This window comes from Miscanthus floridulus, chromosome 5 (genome assembly GCF_019320115.1).
Source record: "Miscanthus floridulus cultivar M001 chromosome 5, ASM1932011v1, whole genome shotgun sequence".
In the NCBI taxonomy this organism is placed as follows: domain Eukaryota; kingdom Viridiplantae; phylum Streptophyta; class Magnoliopsida; order Poales; family Poaceae; genus Miscanthus; species Miscanthus floridulus.
In genome coordinates, this window is record NC_089584.1 from 126,131,406 (window position 1) to 126,146,921 (window position 15,516).

Genomic DNA, 15,516 nt, shown 5'->3' on the forward strand with positions numbered 1-15,516 from the left:
TCCTTGATGAGCTGCGATAGTTTAGGGCCGCCTCCTTGGGCCCTTGGTTCCTATGTGGCGACTTCAATATGATCTATCGGGCATAGGATAAAAATAATGACAGGCTTGATAGGCGCAGTATGCGGCGTTTTCGGGCTTTTCTGGACCAGCTACAGCTCGAGGAAATCAACATGGTGGGGAGATTATATACTTGGTCCAGCCGCAGAGAATAGCCAACACTGGAGCTCCCGGATAGAATGTTCGCCACGGCGGATTGGCTGTCTGCCTTCCCCAACCATGTCCTCAAACCGCTCTCCTCCGACTGTTCTGATCATTGCCCTCTGTTGCTGCATCACCATGTCTACAATGGGGCAAAATGAAGGTTCAAGTTCGAGCTGTATTGGATCAAGCTACCGGGGTACATGGAGGTCGTCGCTGCCACATGGGCGTCTACCCCGATCGGTGCTGATCCTTTCCGCATCCTGGACGACAAACTCCGTAATGTGGCTAAGGCTCTATGTAGCTGGAGCAATTCCAAGCTCAGTAATATCAGAATGCAGCTTGCGATGGCGAGGGAGGTTATCTTATGCCTTGATGGTGAGCAAGAGAGAAGGCCGTTAGACTCCTGGGAGTTCAACTTACACTGTGCCCTCAAACATCAGGTGCTTGGCCTAGCTTCGTTGTCCCGCACCATTGCGCGACAAATGCTCCAGAATCCTCTTTCTAGCAGAAGGAGACGCAAATACAAAATTTTACCACCTTCAAGCATGTCATCGCAACAGGCACAACCATATCGACTCAATTATTTCAGATGGGTCACAGCTTATAAATGATCGTGAGATGGAAGATGCTCTGTACAACCATTATAATACCATTCTGGGAGTTAATTTTGAACGGACCAGAAGGATTGCCTTCGAGGCTATTGGGCTGCCGTCCGTGGACTTGGACGCCCTAGAGGTTCTTTTCACTGAAGATGAGGTTTGGCCCACCATCAGAGAGCTGCCAAATGACAAAGCGCCGGGGCCGGATGGATTTATGGACGCGTTCTATAAGTCGACTTGGGACATTATAAAAACCGACATTATGCACGCCATCAACGTGTTCTGGTCACTCAACTTCAGAAGCTTCCATCACTTAAATGGCGTGTATATGGTCCTGTTAAAGAAGCGGCCCAACCCGTCTAGAATCAGAGACTACCGGCCCATTAGCCTCATACACAGTTTCAGCAAGATCATCACTAAGTGCTTGGCACGTCGGGTAGCTGTGGTGGCAGATCACCTTGTCCTACAAAATCAAAGTGCCTTTATCAAGGGGAGAAGCATTCATGATAACTTCAGGAACGTCCAACTCACATGCAAGGCTATGCACGTCAAGAAAGCAGCTTGTGTCATGCTGAAAGTCGACATTGCAAAGGCTTTCGATACAGTTGCATGGTCCTTCCTCCTTGAGATCCTTCAGCACATGGGATTTGGCCAAAGATGGAGAAATTGGATATCTACCATTCTGTCTACGACTAGTACCAGAATACTGCTCAATGGTCATCTAGGCAGACGTATTTGCCATGCCGGGGGACTTCGCCAAGGGGACCCATTGTCGCCACTGCTGTTCGTATTTGTCATGGAGGTCCTCAACCGCCTACTGGTCTGGGTGGAGACGTGGGGCCACTTGTCGCCCATCAGTGGTATTGCTGCTTCTCGTGTAAGTCTCTACGCTGATGACCTCTTGCTATTCATCAAGCCCACAGAGAATGACCTAAGGGTGGTCATGGCTACGCTCAACATCTTCGGCCTTGCCTCGAGACTGTTCTCCAACCTACAGAAAAGTGTCGCCATGCCTATTCATTGCTCTGATCAGGAAATACTATGCATTCAGGACATCCTGGCCTGCGCCATTCAGGACTTCCCTTGCCGCTACTTGGGTATTCCGCTCTCGGTTCGCAAGCTGAAGCGTGCGGACGAACAACCACTGCTTGATAAGGTCGCGGCAAGGATTCCGGATTGGAAAGGAAATTTGCTAAATACTGCTGGACGCTCTGCTCTTGTCTAGGCAACGCTATCAGCAATTCCGATCCATGCCTCCATCGCACTCTGTCTCTCGCCTTGGGCAATTGGATGTATCGACAAGCTTCGACGAGCTTTTATCTGGGCAGGCTCTGACTCGGTGGCTGGTGGTCGCTGCAAGGTGGCCTGGACAATTGTATGTCATCCCAAGGAGCTGGGTGGCCTGGGCATTGCGGATCTGACCAGGGCCGGTGTCGCTTTGCGGACGCGGTGGCTTTGGAAGGAACACGTCGCAGGGATAGCTACAAACACCAAGGACATAGCTGCGCTTGCTCTGTTCCAGGTAGCAACGGTTTTCACTGTGGGCGATGGGAGATCGACCATTTTCTGGACGGACCGTTGGCTGCAGGGCTCCTGTGTTCAGGACATTGCACCGACCGTTTTTGCTGTGGTTATGTCGCGAAAGAGAAGGGCGACAGTAGCTGAGGCTATCATTGATGATGCATGGGTACAGCACATTACAGCGTCGACAACAGTACAACTGCTAATTGAGTTTGGTAAGCTCTGCGACCTCATTGAGGGGGTACAACTCACACCAAACCCAGACACTATCACTTGGAAGTTCTATGAGGATCAGGGTTACTCGGCGGCCTCGGCGTACGGCGCCATGTTCCTCGGTTGCTCCACTCCACTGGGCGCATGACAGATCTGGAAGACCGGTGCGCCGCTGCGAGTGCGCTTCTTCTTCTGGCTGGTCATGCATGACAGGAGTTGGACGGCCGAGCATCGATTTTGGCACGGCCTACAACATTCCAGTACTTGTGTTCTGTGTGATCAAGAAGTGGAAACGATGGACCACATTCTTCTTGGATGCTCCTTCAGCCGTGTGGTTTGGCACATTTGGCTGCGCAAGCTGCACCTGCAAGACTCCATTGTACCCAGCCAGGAACCGGCCTTGCATTGGTGGTTAAAAAACAGGAAGCTCATCCCAAAGCAGCAGCGTCGTGGCTTTGACTCATTCTTCTTCCTCATCGGCTGGGCGCTTTGGAAGGAGCGTAATGCAAAAACCTTCAACAGCTCGATAACCACGGCTCAGCAGCTCGCGTTATTGGTGCAGGACGAGGTGGAAGCCTGGTGCACGGCCGGGTTCAGGCGCCTTCGCTCACTCGTGGCCAGGATGTGAGGCTTCCCGGCTGCTTCGTGTGTTTTAGTCGCAAATTAGTTGCTACGTAATCGCTTTATGGTGCTCATTGTTCGTTGGAGTCCGGTAACCTTGGATTACCGTTTCCAAGTTGTTGTTTGAAACTCCTTTCTTCTTAATGAAAAACGCGCTTCGGCGTGGTCGGAAAAAAATTATAGATATTTGTGATTTTAACTTAGTTAAACTTGAGAGTATGACTTAGCATAAAACTAAAATGACATTTTAAAATGAAGGGATTGGGATATATGGTAAGAGACAGTAGTGGCTTTCAAAATCATCCATAGGGCGCGTGTTTAGTTGGAGGGAATTTTGGAATTTGGCTACTGTAGCACTTTCGTTTTTATTTGGCAATTAGTGTTCAATCATGGACTAATTAGGTTCAAAACGTTCGTCTCACAATTTCCCACCAAACTGTGTAATTAGTTTTTTTCGTCTATATTTAATGCTTCATGCACGTATCGTAAGATTCGATGTGATGGATACTGTAGTACTTTTTAGGAAGTTATTTTAGAACTGAACACGGGCTTAGTAGAACATTTTGTCATTCCTTCTTCGTCACAGAAAACTAACACTGGCGCCTGATGTGCTGGACTAGACTCTGTTATTCCTGTTCGTACACGTGGGAAATTTTTGCTCTGAAAACATATCTTTCCCTTCACTGACAAGCCTGATGCACAAATCCAGGAGCAGTGACCCCATCCGCCGCCACCAAGAAGTCTCCACTGTCACGCTGTACTGGAATCAACGGTCACGTCGATGCAACTCCATCATTTCCAGAAGTCTCAAACCGGTCGTTAGCTGTTAGCTCTACGTGCGCTAGCACGTACTGCACAAGGTTAGGCCGTTGGGTGAAATTTGAAAATTTGATTACAGTAATACTTTCGTTTTTATTTGGAAATTAGTATTCAATCATAATCTAATTAGGCTCAAAACGTTTGTCTCGCGATTTTCAACTAAATTGTACAATTAGTTTTTTTCATCTATATTTAATATTCCATACATGTATCATATATCATAAGATTCGATGTGCTGACTACTGTAGTACTTTTTGGAAAAACTTTTTAAAACTAAACAAGGCCTTAGCTGAAATGTCACGCATTATTCTATCTACCAAGCAAAGCGTCGAAAACAATGGGAGAAATCCAATGAAATCCCGGCTGCGTTCTCCCAAACATCCGTGACGCACGCGCGCGCACGTTCTTCTTTCTCGAGAGGAAATGCGTGTTCATGTTGTTCTCAACATCTCCTCATCGTATATCATCATCATATTTCATAAACAGGCTGTCCATGTATATATATAGAATGGAGTTACCTCGTTTCATCAGGTCAGGACCGAAAAAAATCGTTGAATCGCATCGCCGCTTTCTGCTAGCTTATCGTCCAATCTAAGGTCTGCGCCTCCTTTTTTAACGTAATAAAATTAATTCATTCTAAAATAACAGTTTGCTAAATAACAGTTTGCTGGAATTTGTTCCGTTATGTAAAAAAAATCTTTTCCGATCTCCTCAGTAATGTTTAGAGGTGTGTGTGTATATATAGCTTCGTATTCAATACAGTGCTGTAGATACGAAGTAGTGGTTGAAATTAAACTAGTCCTAATATGTCAGTGACGTGCTGTACCACGTTTGTCCATGTCTATAGCATCGTATGGCCAGGTCGCGGCGACTACAGAGAATTTGTCAAGGCATAAAACAAATCCGTTCCATCCCTCCTGTTAATCAACTTTTGGGCTTGTTTGTCTGATAAGCCATGATTAAAAGTACTATTGACTAATTTGGTGCGACAAAAAAAATATTATTTATTAATGAAAAAATACGACTTATAAAAACCAACCAGACGAATACCTGTTGCTTGCACTTGCCTGTTCAACGCCTGCCCAGCCCAGGGAAGAAGAGAAGGGGGAGAGAAGCATCAGGAGATGGCATCCCCTCACCAAATCCGCAGCCCCCGGTGCTGACTCCCCGGCCGGGCCGGTTCGCCAGCCAATCCATAAAGACCCCCGGTGGCTACCTCTGCTAGCTAGCGCGGACGATCCGGCCTCCCCGGCTTTCTGATCGCGGTCGCGGCACGCGTTCGATCGGTCCAAGCGAAAACTAGCCCGGCGCACAGGGAAATCGAGGGAGAGGAGCATCAGGCAGCGCTGGGTAGTAGCGAGCGAGCAGCGGGCGCCATGAGCTTGGCGGGGCGGCGCAAGTCGTCGCTCGCGGGGGCGGGTGCGGGCGCAGGAGCCGGGGCCGACGCGTTCGGCGCGAAGCACGCCGTGACGTCGCTGCGCAAGGGCGGGCGGCTGCCGGTCTACGTGGCGAGCGTCTTCTTCGTCCTCTGCGTCATCGTCATGTACGGCGAGGACATACGGTCGCTCACGATCGAGCCGCTCACGCGCGTGCCCGAGCTAACGGTGCCGGCCACCACTGGTGGTGGTGGTGGTGGTGTTGGTGGTGGCCGGCAAGTGGTGGTGCCCCGGCGAGACATCTCCGCTTCTGAGAAGCCCGCCGCCGTGTTGCACCACAGCGACCAGGAGCAGCCGAAGCACGCGGTGACCACGACGACGGAGCCGGCGCCGGTGGCTGTCGTCGAGAAGCCACCGCAGGATAAGGTGGACACCACCAGGAGCCAGAAGAAGACGTCGTCCAAGAAGAAGGCGAAGAAGCTCCGCAGGCAGCGCGCGGCGAAGAAGACGGTGGTGCCGCCCGCGCTGGGCGTGCCGGAGACGTGCGACCTGTCCAAGGGGCGGTGGGTGTTCGACAACACGAGCTACCCGCTGTACCGGGAGGAGGAGTGCCAGTTCCTGACGTCGCAGGTGACGTGCATGAAGAACGGCCGCCGCGACGACACCTACCAGAAGTGGCGGTGGCAGCCCAAGGACTGCTCCATGCCCAGGTACGACACCTACCAGAAGTGGCCTCGGCTGGCTGGCCATATGCATGCCCATGCGCATAAACGAAAGGCCTTTCGATTCCATTGCAGATTCGACGCGAAGCTGTTCATGGAGCGGCTCCGGGGCAAGCGGTTCATGTTCGTGGGGGACTCGCTGAACCGCAACCAGTGGGAGTCCATGGTGTGCCTGGTGCAGTCGGCAGTCTCGCCGGGGAAGAAGTACGTCAGTTGGGAGGGCCAGCGCGTCGTCTTCCACGCCTGGGTGCGTCTCCGTCCCCCCCCACCCCCCCCCCCCCCCCCCTCCCTTTCTGCCTGCTTTAGGATTCGTGCGCCCAGGATAATCGTCGACAGCTAGTAGCCGGGCGCACGGGGGCCCTCGAGAATACTGCAAGCAATTCGTTCAAGCTTCCACGCAGGCAGCCGTTTTATTTTCAACCGTGACGCGTGCCCGTTGGTGACGGCTAGGTGCACCAACCTCGCGTCGCGTTTCCCTGGACGGCTGGACGGGGCCGTCGCTGACCAGGCCGCCAGCAGCCCTGCGTGTGTGTGTTTCCTTCCTCGAAATGAAATAAACTGACGAACGGACCCGAACCGCCTTTTGGTGCGTGCGGGTGCTGAAAATGCAGGAGTTCAACGCGACGGTGGAGTTCTACTGGGCGCCGTTCCTGGTGGAGTCGAATTCGGACGACCCCAAGATCCACAGCATCCAGCACCGGATCATCAAGGCGGACACGATCGGGGCGCACGCCGAGAACTGGCGCGGCGTCGACTACCTCGTCTTCAACACCTACATGTGGTGGATGAACACGCTCGACATGAAAGTCATGTACGACGACGGCGACGAACCCGGCCACCACCCCGTTTGACACGAGCGCGCTCCCGGAAGGGAACTGATCGACTTGATCGTTACATATTCGCAGGAGACCGGGCGGCAAGAGCTGGGCGGAGCATGACGAGGTGGTGCGGATCGAGGCGTACCGGAAGGTGCTCACGACGTGGGCGAGCTGGGTGAACGACAACATCGACCCGGCGCGCACGTCCGTCTTCTTCATGAGCATGTCCCCTCTCCATATCAGGTATATACTACATTTTTATTTAATTATTTATTTATGCCCACCCGAATTTTCGATGCCCTTTTATTATTCTTCTCATGCGTAGTATTAGATTCCACTCCAAGGCCTGTTCGCTTGAACTTATTAGCTGTACGGTCGTACCGTTTCAACGAAATAATGATATTTTTCTCTCACAACAAATCATCATTAACATTAGCCATTTTTTAGCCAGCCGAGCGGGGCGTCAGAGTACCCCACTTCCTACCTACTCTAAGCTCGAACGAAGCAAGAACAAGTAGTACGTACGCACGATCAAATCAACAAGGGCAAGGCACGTACACAGTGCACGCTCAAAATGCCAAGAGTGCAGAAACGTACTACTACTAGTAGTCAGCCTGTAGTTAACTCTTAATTAGCGTCGCGACGCGTCACGCGTGTGGGGGCGCCGCGCCAGAGCCTTTTATCGTTTCGCACAGCAAAGGGTAATGTACATACAGTACATGGCTGCGCAGTGCGCGTGCGTGGTGGTGCCGGTTCCTGCCAGTGCGATCCGTAGCGTAGCGCCGCATCGAGCAGCTGTACCTGTACTTATATCAAGGGTTTGACATTTCAGCGGCGTGTACGCTGCGCAGTGGTCGCTGGTCACATGCATGGAGTACCGATCCCAACGAGGATCCCAGTAGTACTTCGCTCTAGTAGATGTCTGTTGTTTACAGTAGTTGTTTCACTTCGCTGCTACTGTAATCCAGCCTCCAGTAGTACGTGCTACACCTTTTTGTGCACGGTAACAGGTGGTAAACGCGACTTTTTAGGCGTTACTTGGATCAGCACCTCCCCTCCCGGTTATCAATAATGCACTTTGCGTGGTCAAGAGACTTGCGTCACAAAACTGTCACCGCCCGTTAGAATTCAATCAATTGGGTGGGGGCCGTTGCTATCAGGCTACTATAGGAGGAGTATAAACTATAGTAGTATTGTACTCAGCGGGCTGTCCGTGCACGTTGCGATTACATTAGTACGTACTGTGGCAGGAGAACTCTGAGTTGTGCGTACCTGTCTCATCACATGGTCCATCGAATTATTTGCACCAGGTCACTAATAACCAACCAGATGTGTCGAAGCTTCCAATCGATATTCTCCCTTGGGCGCCGGCGGCTGCGATCCGTGATTAAAACACTGAGGGCTTGTTTTAAATCCAAGGCGTAAAGTTTTGGGTGTCACATAAAGGTATCGTATGGGGGTGTTTGGATACTAATAAAAAATAAATTACAGAATCCGTTAGTAACCCGCGAGACGAATTTATTAAGCCTAATTAATCTGTTATTAGTACATGTGTGTACTGTAGCAGCACGTTATAAATCATAGACTAATTTGGCTTAAAAGATTTATCTCGCAAATTAGTCGTAAATTGTACAATTAGTTATTTTTCTAGTCTATATTTAATACTTTATGTATGTGTCCAAATATTCGATGGGATGGGATAGGAACAAGAACTAAAGAAGGTGTGAATGCAAATATTCGATGTGTTCAAATATTCGATGCAGCTTTTGGTGTTGTTGTCACTAGCCGGCTGGCTACCCGGCTGCAGGGCAGAGGTGTGGTAGCTGCTAGAGTCTTGGTCCTTTGAAGTGGAAAGATCGGTACCAAGGACGAACCATTTGGCGTGCCTAGCCGCAAGCTGCATCGAAATCGTGGACTGTTTCATTCGCGATTGCGTCCACGGACGGAGCACTGACCTAGCCTGGAGTAGTTGGAGGCATGTCACGTCGAAAGATACAGTTGAGGCTCCGCGAACCAGAGAACAAGGTGACGATTGTGGCGCTATATCGCAGAACGCGTGTTTGGCAATTCAAAATTCACATCACGCGTAGAATTCTGAATTGATTTTCTTACCTGTTTCCATTTCCTTTTTAAGGGCGCTAGATATGTTATGCAGTGATGAAATAGCAAATTCGGCGTACTCCAAAGTCAAAACTGACAATGTTTTATTCTTCTTTCGTCTTTGTAATAAAAAACTATTACAGCCCGCAGGTGTGGGGCAACCCGGACGGGATCCGGTGCGCCAAGGAGACGATGCCGCTGCTGGACTGGCACGGCCCGCTGTGGCTGGGCATGGACTGGGACATGTTCCACCAGGCGAAGAACGTCTCCCGCCGGGCGTCGCCGCGGGTGCCCATCACCTTCGTCGACATCACCACCATGTCGGAGCGGCGCAAGGACGGGCACACCTCCGGTGCACACCATCCGGCAGGGGAAGGTGCTGGGCCCCGAGGAGCAGGCCGACCCGGGCACCTACGCCGACTGCATCCACTGGTGCCTCCCCGGCGTGCCCGACATCTGGAACCTCGTGCTCTACACACGGATACTGTCCAGGCCTGCACTCCAGCTCGAGTAAAACTGGTAGACAGAGGCCTTCAGATCGCCAATTCGATTCATAGGCTGCCGCTGGGATGGCATGGCCGGTGCCCGGTGGGTTATACACACACAATCATCGTCGGTTCAAAAAGGAAAAATTTTCTCCTCCTTTTCTTCACACATTTCTCTCCAAGTCGAAAGATGCCTTTGTTTGTTTATTATATAGGGGTGGTATAGGTCAGTCAAGTGAAAAGAGACTGTAAATGGGCGGGCTGTGAGATTAACTGCCCCAGATCGATCGAAATGTACATTCGGGGTAACAAAAGCTGGAATGAAAAGAGATGAACACATACATACTATGGTTTACACAGAAACGGGCACTCGCATGCGTCCACCCTGACCCGCAGCAGAGTCGTGCCCTCGTGGGGCACCTTTTCTGCGCGCAGGTTTGTGTGGATGTCTTGTCGTCGCGCACTCTTTTGCACGGACGTCTCCCTGTTCGTTTGTTTTTTTAGTCAACTAATAATATTTTTTCTTCTAATAAATATTTTTAGTCTTTCCTTATCAGCCAAACGCACGTGACAACGGGAGGCAGATCGAAAGGTGATGGGAGTTGAATGCCCTTTTTAGCAGGTGGCCGTCCTGCCTGGCTGCCTCGTCGTTTTGGTGCACAGGTCCCTGATCCAACTGCGTAGGCCGAGCGAGCGAACGAGAAACGGACACCAGCAGAGGTTGCGGTGCGGAGGTGGTCATCATGTCGTTGCTGGAGCGTGCGCTCTGGACTGGAGACTGGACTCAATTCGGACAGGTTCTGCGCTGCTTTTGGCGTTCGCTGTGGCACTGAAACTCCCGTATCACCTTTGCCCTGAACGGATGGACCTGTGGCGGGGGTAGACTGATGCGAGGGCCGAGAGGACTTCCATTCTGTTTGGACGGAGAAAGTAGTAGTGGACAGCAAGGACGTCTTTCTTGAGATAGAGGCAGTACAAACCAGTTACTACTTCATCCCTCTTAGAAAAAAAAATGTGTATTTCAAAACTATCCATTCTTTCATCAATTATTTTTATCCAATGTATTATTAGATTAATTATGATATATATTTTTACAGTAACCAACTTAGAGATAAATAAATTTGATAATATTCTTTATAAATTTATATTTAAAAATAAAATTAATAGTCTCGAAATGCGAAATATACACTTATATGAAGGGAGTAGTACTACATAGCTATAAATCGAATGAACGTCAGGACACGAGCCATCGGATGTCACGGCCTGTACTTTCAGGAGCGGCTAACCACGCACAAAGGGACAGGGTGAGAGTACTGAGCATGCTCCTAAAGTCGTACCCTCGGAGCTCAGCCGTTCAGCATCCATCGACGTCTCAGGGCATCAGCAAGTAACAAGTACTCCTCCCGTTCTAAATTATTTTTTTTATTTTTTTTCTAAAATATATTTTTATCTACATATTGAAATATATAATGTCAAGATACACAGTTGAAACTATATATATCTAAAAATTTAAATGACTTATAATTCAGAATGGAGAAATCGTATTAGAGAACTTTTTACTAGATCTCTTATATCACATCTCTTATAAATTACTCTCTCCGTCCCAAAATAAGTGTCGCTATGGCATTCATACCGGTCGAACTTTCTCAAATTTAACTAGATTTGTAGAAAATATTAGCAAAATTTATGTGTCCACATAAGTTTATTATAAAAATAGATTCAATGATCTATTTAATGATACTAATTATATACTATAAATATCAATATTTTCTTACACATGTTTGGTCAAAGTCAAAAGCACTTGACTCTTCGGAAAGCTAGAACAACACTTATTTTGGGATGGAAGAAGTATTTTATAAGAGTACTTTAAAATCAGTTTAGAATATATAAGAGAACATTGCTATCGCAGATTACTTAAAACTTATCTCCTAAATTTCTTTAGGGCTGAGGGATAGGAGGTTGTGTCCTTTACTTAGAAGAAAGAGTGCATCTTTTGAGAGTTCTCTTAAAGAAAGTATAAAGATGAGATAGGATTTGGGGGATCTGCTGCAACACTTTCATGTCTTGAAAATTACTTTTTATATATAGAAGATTAGATAGGATATCTGATGAAGATGCTCTTAACCCTCTACATTGGGACTTCTTATTAGCCTCAAGATAAAAAGGTCTATTCCACATAGACACCAATGGTTTCTCAACAGAGAACACACTTCTTTACTGCCCGGTTTCATCACAACTCTTTCATCTTCCTTCTGTCACTTTGACACTGTAGAAGAAGAAAAATACTATCATTCTGCGAGCCACCGTTCTCTCTAGATAGCATCCGAGCCTATATATGTTCTAATGAGTAATAATGAGACCACCAGCTGACTCAAGCACGCCCTTATGCCAGACAAGAAGCATTTTTTAGATATAATAACATCCATGAAAAACATCAGAACGGGAGTAAGAAAACAATGTCTGCTCAGCATGCTAGTTCCTTCATTTCCTTTCTGATTTCTTAGCTTTTCATTACTGCATGTTCTATAGGACGCGAGTGCAACCACACGACAGCACGTCGAAAGACGTTTTATGTTGGTATATAATAGCAACCAACATTTGCAGATAAATCCGGACATCGAGTTTCACAGCCCTGTTAACTATCTAGCCCATGTACACTCAGAATGTTATGGGCCTTAAACTGATGCACGACCGTCCGGCTCAGTGGCTAAGCCCGGCCCGCACTGGGGTCAATGACTCAGTTAACCTTGGGTACGCGCCCGCAGCTTCCCCGCGCCGCCGCCGCCGCCGCCGGCCGCTCTATTAAGGCCCTCTTTGGTGCAGCTCCAGCTCCGGGCGGCTCTGGCTCCCTCAACTGTGACACGGTTCACGTCCTGTGCGGACACTATTTATCAGAGCCGATTTTATCGCTCTTCGTTTTCTCTCACAGAGCCGTTCTGCGGAGGAAAAGCTCGTTTTTTACTCCTTCGGTTTTGGCTACAGTGTCACCACAGTGTAAGAGCTGGAGCCCGCGGGGCCAGCCAAACGGGGCCTAAAACCCCTGATTTGCTTCAAAAACCTCCCGAATCCTAGCTGCATACGAGCCTAACCTTCATCCTCATGGTGCGATGCATTCGTTTGGGCGTTTCTACGGTGCCGTCGTCCGTGCTCCTAACTAGCTAGCTGCTGCTGGTGATTGCGGTTCCTGAATCTGAATTGTCGGGATGGGCCGATGCGTTGTTCTGTTTTTGTTGTAAACTCGCCTTGCGGTTGCGGCGTGAATTGCTTCTGTTTTTTTTTACGGCAACTTTATCGAGAGGGGCCAGAGATTTGTGAATCGGTATCCTTCTTTTTGCTGTTGCCCACATTAAAACCGGCCAAAGTTGCAGCAGAGTGCAGGATCTGTTTTCTTGTCCTGCTCCTGTTCAATCCTGGAGCTTTCCATGGCCGGAAATTTCCGAGTCTAGATTCTGGAGTCCCTGACCCAGGAGCCTGAACTCAACCTCTTTTTACCTTTGGTTTGCAGCCTTGTAGCTGTAGGTGGCGTACCAGAGTAGAGCGAGTGCTTGGAGACTTTTTTTACCCGCAAATTTCCAAAGTAACAGCGTGCCCGTGGTCTGTTTTGCCACCGTTTATTACCACAAATACTACCCTTTTTTACCCGCAAATTTCCAAAGTAACAGCGTGCCCGTGGTCTGTTTTGTCACCGTTTATTACCACAAATACTACCCCGTTCAGAAATATGTACTAAAATTTTTTAGTTTGAGTTAAATGCAGTATAGGCCAAGCGTGTATCATATAGGTCATGAACTTTGAAAATGTATTTTTATACCCCTAAACTTGTTAAGGCCCTGTTCGGCTCACATAATATTAGACTTGTTCGGCTTCTTTTTTTCAGCCGGAACAGTGTTTTTCTCTCACAACAATTCAGCCGGAACAGTGTTTTTCAGTCAGTTTCAGCCAAGTTTCAGACCAGCGAACAGGGCCTAAGTGGTACACCGTTGTCGGTGTTTCGGACCGGGGGATCCTCAACCAACTAGTAAATTTATACCGCGTGTTCCCGATCCCGGATGATGATGTAAAGAGACAGAAGATTTATACTGGTTCGGGCAATTGGTGCCCTACATCCAGTCTGAGAGATCGATCTTGTATTCCTTGCACCGAAGCGCTTATAATAGGGGGTTACAAGCTGGGTGAGAGAGGGAGCTAGTCATAGGTCTCGGCGATGAGTGATGCAGACTGCTTGAGACGTTGCTCTCAGGCAACAGGGAAGTGTGCGTGTTACAGAGTGTTGCTTTGGTGGGTGCCTGTGTTCCCCCTAGAAATGGCTCAAGTCCTTTCCTTTTATAGTTGAAGGGAGGACAAGGGTAGTACGTGTGCTAACTATACGGCGTCATGCGAACGGAGGCGGCGTGTCCGAGCCCTGTAGCCTTTTCCTATGGCGGCGTGGTCGTCGGAGTGGTCCGTCCTTGAAGCGCTGGGGCGACGTGCTGGTCACATCCGATCCTGTGCGTCATGGGAGCTCCAGGGCTGCCTCGAAGCGGACGCGGCGGTCAGCGTGCGGGTTGCCGTGGATTGACTGCGCGCGAGGCCGAGGCTCGGTTGGTGCCGATGCCGAACCGTGGTGGGGGTCTCGGTAGACGTGAATCTCGAGATGGCCGAGGCCCTGACGTAGAGTGCCGAGGCCCGGAGGGAGCGGTTGATCTGGTACGCTGGTTCGGAGGCAATGATGGCCCGGGCCAGACTTCCCATGCCGCGCTGTCTTCGGGGCGTGTGTTACGGGGCACAGCGTAGCGCCGGCCCTGATTATGGGCACAGTGCCTGAACACAGTGGCCGGTAATCCCCGCCGTGCCTTGTCTTAGCCGGTATGGCATTGATGCGACTTCTTGTCCCGTCGGCCACTCCGTGGTGTCGAGCCGTCATCCGGCTGAGATTGTGGGAGTGGTTGACGCATTAATGGGACGTGACATGCTGTCGGGAAGGCTGGTCGAGGCGGGAGCGACGGGTTATTGACAAGCCAGCCTCGAGCGATATGGAGAATAGTTGTCTTGTTCGAGGCTGTACGCACGGGGCCTCGGACGAGACAGAGATTGGGATCCTTGCCGAGGCCTCTCGCGCGAGGCCTCGCGCGAGGCGAAGATTTCATATGGGTGTCGAGACCTCCCGTGCGAGGCCTCAGGCGAGGCGGAGAGCCGGTGGGTCACGACGGGGCTGGTGATGAACCCATGGCTTACCTTCTGGCTTGGTTGTTGACAGGATTTAAGTGACTCTTTTGGTGAACGCTCGGGGTACCCTGTTTTATGGTACCCGATAGTAGCCCCCAAGCCTTAGGGGGAGTGCGTGCACTCTCCCTAAGGGTTTGTCGAAACTTGGCTTGCAGCCGCTCCTGTAGGGATTGTGTCTCGCTTCTTGAGGTTTCGGTGGGTGCGCGCGAGCGCACCCGCCAAGTGTAGCCCACAAGGCCCTGGAGGAGTGGATTTTACTCCTCTAGAGGCTTTTTTCGTGCTTGAGTGAGGAGTTTTTATCATATTTGCCGAGCCTACAAGTGCGAGTTCGGGTCGTGGGGTTTTGGCAAGGTTGCAGGGAGAGCCCCCGAGCCTCTGCACCAAGCAAGAGGGCAATCAGGGGTGCCCCTGACTTTTTGCATGACCCTCATGCTTCCTTTTCGCTCAGAAGGAGGGGTGGAATATGCCAGGCTACCCTCGGTGGGCATGAGCGGTGGCACTTCCGGTGAGCTGTTATCGGGTAAGTCCGAGTGGAGGCCCACGCCCCGTTTGCTAGGGGATGGCTAGTGGTCTAGAGACGCACTCCAAGGGTACCGGAGGGTTTCTCTAGTGGGTGTCGAGGCCGTTCGCTAGGCTCCGGTGGCTCGGTGCCTCCCTATGGTGGGATCCCATTCGAAGACCTCCTTGCCGGTCTCGAACACGACTTAGGACGCCCCGAGCGATTGTTTGCTTGGGCCTTGGCCATACGTGGGCTCGCCCATAGTCATCCCTAACTCTGTTGCCCTAGGGCGGCTGTCGAAACCTCAGGGGGCCCAGCCTTCGAACCCCTGGACCGT

At 50.2% G+C, this 15,516-nt stretch overlaps 1 pseudogene; it reads left to right on the top strand.

The window, feature by feature from the left end:
• The first annotated feature begins 5,036 nt into the window (after positions 1–5,036).
• Positions 5,037–9,646, top strand: LOC136450687 (xylan O-acetyltransferase 1-like; annotated as a pseudogene).
• Positions 9,647–15,516: the final 5,870 nt, after the last annotated feature.